A 5,488-nucleotide genomic window follows, 5' to 3' on the forward strand; every position below is an offset into this window, starting at 1 on the left:
CCATTTAGGAGTGGCACTGCAGTGTCACGCAGGATGTCCCTTCCAAAAAACCCTCCCCAAACAGCACATGACGCAAAGAAAAATAAAAGAAAAAAGAGGTGCAAGATGGAATTGTCCTTGGGCCCTCCCACCCACCCTTATGTTGTATAAACAAAACAGGACATGCACACTTTAACCAACCCATCATTTCAGTGACAGGGTCTGCCACACGACTGTGACTGATATGACGGGTTGGTTTGGACCCCCCCCCAAAAAAGAAGCAATTAATCTCTCCTTGCACAAACTGGCTCTACAGAGGCAAGATGTCCACCTCATCATCACCCTCCGATATATCACTGTGTACATCCCCCTCCTCACAGATTATCAATTCGTCCCCACTGGAATCCACCATCTCAGCTCCCTGTGTACTTTGTGGAGGCAATTGCTGCTGGTCAATGTCTCCGCGGAGGAATTGATTATAATTCATTTTAATGAACATCATCTTCTCCACATTTTCTGGATGTAACCTCGTACGCCGATTGCTGACAAGGTGAGCGGCGGCACTAAACACTCTTTCGGAGTACACACTTGTGGGAGGGCAACTTAGGTAGAATAAAGCCAGTTTGTGCAATGGCCTCCAAATTGCCTCTTTTTCCTGCCAGTATAAGTATGGACTGTGTGACGTGCCTACTTGGATGCGGTCACTCATATAATCCTCCACCATTCTTTCAATGGTGAGAGAATCATATGCAGTGACAGTAGACGACATGTCCGTAATCGTTGTCAGGTCCTTCAGTCCGGACCAGATGTCAGCATCAGCAGTCGCTCCAGACTGCCCTGCATCACCGCCAGCGGGTAGGCTCGGAATTCTGAGCCTTTTCCTCGCACCCCCAGTTGCGGGAGAATGTGAAGGAGGAGATGTTGACAGGTCGCGTTCCGCTTGACTTGACAATTTTCTCACCAGCAGGTCTTTCAACCCCAGCAGACTTGTGTCTGCCGGAAAGAGAGATCCAAGGTAGGCTTTAAATCTAGGATCGAGCACGGTGGCCAAAATGTAGTGCTCTGATTTCAACAGATTGACCACCCGTGAATCCTTGTTAAGCGAATTAAGGGCTCCATCCACAAGTCCCACATGCCTAGCGGAATCGCTCCGTGTTAGCTCCTCCTTCAATGTCTCCAGCTTCTTCTGCAAAAGCCTGATGAGGGGAATGACCTGACTCAGGCTGGCAGTGTCTGAACTGACTTCACGTGTGGCAAGTTCAAAGGGCATCAGAACCTTGCACAACGTTGAAATCATTCTCCACTGCGCTTGAGACAGGTGCATTCCACCTCCTATATCGTGCTCAATTGTATAGGCTTGAATGGCCTTTTGCTGCTCCTCCAACCTCTGAAGCATATAGAGGGTTGAATTCCACCTCGTTACCACTTCTTGCTTCAGATGATGGCAGGGCAGGTTCAGTAGTTTTTGGTGGTGCTCCAGTCTTCTGTACGTGGTGCCTGTACGCCGAAAGTGTCCCGCAATTCTTCTGGCCACCGACAGCATCTCTTGCACGCCCCTGTCGTTTTTTAAATAATTCTGCACCACCAAATTCAAGGTATGTGCAAAACATGGGACGTGCTGGAATTTGCCCATATTTAATGCACACACAATATTGCTGGCGTTGTCCGATGCCACAAATCCACAGGAGAGTCCAATTGGGGTAAGCCATTCCGCGATGATCTTCCTCAGTTGCCGTAAGAGGTTTTCAGCTGTGTGCGTATTCTGGAAACCGGTGATACAAAGCGTAGCCTGCCTAGGAAAGAGTTGGCGTTTGCGAGATGCTGCTACTGGTGCCGCCGCTGCTGTTCTTGCGGCGGGAGTCCATACATCTACCCAGTGGGCTGTCACAGTCATATAGTCCTGACCCTGCCCTGCTCCACTTGTCCACATGTCCGTGGTTAAGTGGACATTGGGTACAACTGCATTTTTTAGGACACTGGTGAGTCTTTTTCTGACGTCCGTGTACATTCTCGGTATCGCCTGCCTAGAGAAGTGGAACCTAGATGGTATTTGGTAACGGGGGCACACTGCCTCAATAAATTGTCTAGTTCCCTGTGAACTAACGGCGGATACCGGACGCACGTCTAACACCAACATAGTTGTCAAGGCCTCAGTTATCCGCTTTGCAGCAGGATGACTGCTGTGATATTTCATCTTCCTCGCAAAGGACTGTTGAACAGTCAATTGCTTACTGGAAGTAGTACAAGTGGGCTTACGACTTCCCCTCTGGGATGACCATCGACTCCCAGCAGCAACAACAGCAGCGCCAGCAGCAGTAGGCGTTACACGCAAGGATGCATCGGAGGAATCCCAGGCAGGAGAGGACTCGTCAGAATTGCCAGTGACATTGCCTGCAGGACTATTGGCATTCCTGGGGAAGGAGGAAATTGACACTGAGGGAGTTGGTGGGGTGGTTTGCGTGAGCTTGGTTACAAGAGGAAGGGATTTACTGGTCAGTGGACTGCTTCCGCTGTCACCCAAAGTTTTTGAACTTGTCACTGACTTATTATGAATGCGCTGCAGGTGACGTATAAGGGAGGATGTTCCGAGGTGGTTAACGTCCTTACCCCTACTTATTACAGTTTGACAAAGGGAACACACGGCTTGACACCTGTTGTCCGCATTTCTGTTGAAATAGTTCCACACCGAAGAGCTGATTTTTTTGGTATTTTCACCAGGCATGTCAACGGCCATATTCCTCCCACGGACAACAGGTGTCTCCCCGGGTGCCTGACTTAAACAAACCACCTCACCATCAGAATCCTCCTGGTCAATTTCCTCCCCAGCGCCAGCAACACCCATATCCTCCTCATCCTGGTGTACTTCAGCACTGACATCTTCAATCTGACTATCAGGAACTGGACTGCGGGTGCTCCTTCCAGCACTTGCAGGGGGCGTGCAAATGGTGGAAGGCGCATGCTTTTCACGTCCAGTGTTGGGAAGGTCAGGCATCGCAACCGACACAATTGGACTCTCCTTGTGGATTTGGGATTTCGAAGAACGCACAGTTCTTTGCGGTGCTACTGCTTTTGCCAGCTTGAGTCTTTTCATTTTTCTAGCGAGAGGCTGAGTGCCTCCATCCTCATGTGAAGCTGAACCACTAGCCATGAACATAGGCCAGGGCCTCAGCCGTTCCTTGCCACTCCGTGTGGTAAATGGCATATTGGCAAGTTTACGCTTCTCCTCCGACAATTTTATTTTAGGTTTTGGAGTCCTTTTTTTACTGATATTTGGTGTTTTGGATTTGACATGCTCTGTACTATGACATTGGGCATCGGCCTTGGCAGACGACGTTGCTGGCATTTCATCGTCTCGGCCATGACTAGTGGCAGCAGCTTCAGCACGAGGTGGAAGTGGATCTTGATCTTTCCCTAATTTTGGAACCTCAACATTTTTGTTCTCCATATTTTAATAGGCACAACTAAAAGGCACCTCAGGTAAACAATGGAGATGGATGGATACTAGTATACAATTATGGACGGACTGCCGAGTGCCGACACAGAGGTAGCTACAGCCGTGAACTACCGTACTGTACTGTGTCTGCTGCTAATATAGACTGGTTGATAAAGAGATGTCGTAGTATGTATGTATGAAGAAGAAAGAAAAAAAAACCACGGTTAGGTGGTATACAATTATGGACGGACTGCCGAGTGCCGACACAGAGGTAGCCACAGCCGTGAACTACCGTACTGTACTGTGTCTGCTGCTAATATAGACTGGTTGATAAAGAGATGTCGTAGTATGTATGTATAAAGAAGAAAGAAAAAAAAAACCACGGTTAGGTGGTATACAATTATGGACGGACTGCCGAGTGCCGACACAGAGGTAGCCACAGCCGTGAACTACCGTACTGTACTGTGTCTGCTGCTAATATAGACTGGTTGATAAAGAGATGTAGTAGTATGTATGTATAAAGAAGAAAGAAAAAAAAACCACGGGTAGGTGGTATACAATTATGGATGGACTGCCGAGTGCCGACACAGAGGTAGCTACAGCCGTGAACTACCGTACTGTGTCTGCTGCGACTGGATGATAAATAATGATATAAAAAATATATATATATCACTACTGCAGCCGGACAGGTATATATATTATATAATGACGGACCTGCTGGACACTGTCTGTCAGCAGAATGAGTTTTTTATAGAATAAAAAAAAAAACACCACACAAGTGAAGTCACACGACGAGTGTTTAACTTTTTCAGGCAATCACAATATAGTATACTACTAACTATACTGGTGGTCAGGTCACTGGTCAGTCACACTGGCAGTGGCACTCCTGCAGCAAAAGTGTGCACTGTTTAATTTTAATATAATATGTACTCCTGGCTCCTGCTATAACCTATAACTGGCACTGCAGTGCTCCCCAGTCTCCCCCACAATTATAAGCTGTGTGAGCTGAGCACAGTCAGATATATAATATATACATAGATGATGCAGCACACTGGGCTGAGCAGTGCACACAGATATGGTATGTGACTGTCTTGTACTCCTGGCTCCTGCTATAACCTATAACTGGCACTGCAGTGCTCCCCAGTCTCCCCCACAATTATAAGCTGTGTGAGCTGAGCACAGTCAGATATATAATATATACATAGATGATGCAGCACACTGGGCTGAGCAGTGCACACAGATATGGTATGTGACTGTCTTGTACTCCTGGCTCCTGCTATAACCTATAACTGGCACTGCAGTGCTCCCCAGTCTCCCCCACAATTATAAGCTGTGTGAGCTGAGCACAGTCAGATATATAATATATACATAGATGATGCAGGCATGCAGCACACTGGGCTGAGCAGTGCACACAGATATGGTATGTGACTGAGTCACTGTGTGTACCGTTTTTTTCAGGCAGAGAACGGATATATTAAATAAAACAACTGCACTGCTGGTGGTCACTGTGGTCAGTCACTAAACTCTGCACTCTCTTCTACAGTATCAGCCTCAGGTCAATCTCTCTCTCTCTCTCTCTCCTAATCTAAATGGAGAGGACGCCAGCCACGTCCTCTCCCTATCAATCTCAATGCACGTGTGAAAATGGCGGCGACGCGCGGCTCCTTATATAGAATCCGAGTCTCGCGAGAATCCGACAGCGTCATGATGACGTTCGGGCGCGCTCGGGTTAACCGAGCAAGGCGGGAAGATCCGAGTCGCTCGGACCCGTGAAAAAAAACATGAAGTTCGTGCGGGTTCGGATTCAGAGAAACCGAAACCGCTCATCTCTAGTAAAAACCCTGTCCTCGTTGTGCAGGAGGAACTGGAATGACTACTCCCTAATGAAGCAATTTCTGAACTGCCTCTAACAAAGCCCTGGCCTTTGTCTCTACTCGAGATGGCTGGTACAAATAAACCTACGAGGAGGGTGCTTTTTGAAGGTAAGCGCATAACCTAGAGATACCGCTTCCTGCACTCAGGCATCTGTTGTAGACTGCTGCCAGATCTGTGCAAACTGAAGAAGTCAGCCCCCCA

This window comes from Pseudophryne corroboree, chromosome 3 (genome assembly GCF_028390025.1).
Source record: "Pseudophryne corroboree isolate aPseCor3 chromosome 3, aPseCor3.hap2, whole genome shotgun sequence".
Lineage (NCBI taxonomy): Eukaryota > Metazoa > Chordata > Amphibia > Anura > Myobatrachidae > Pseudophryne > Pseudophryne corroboree.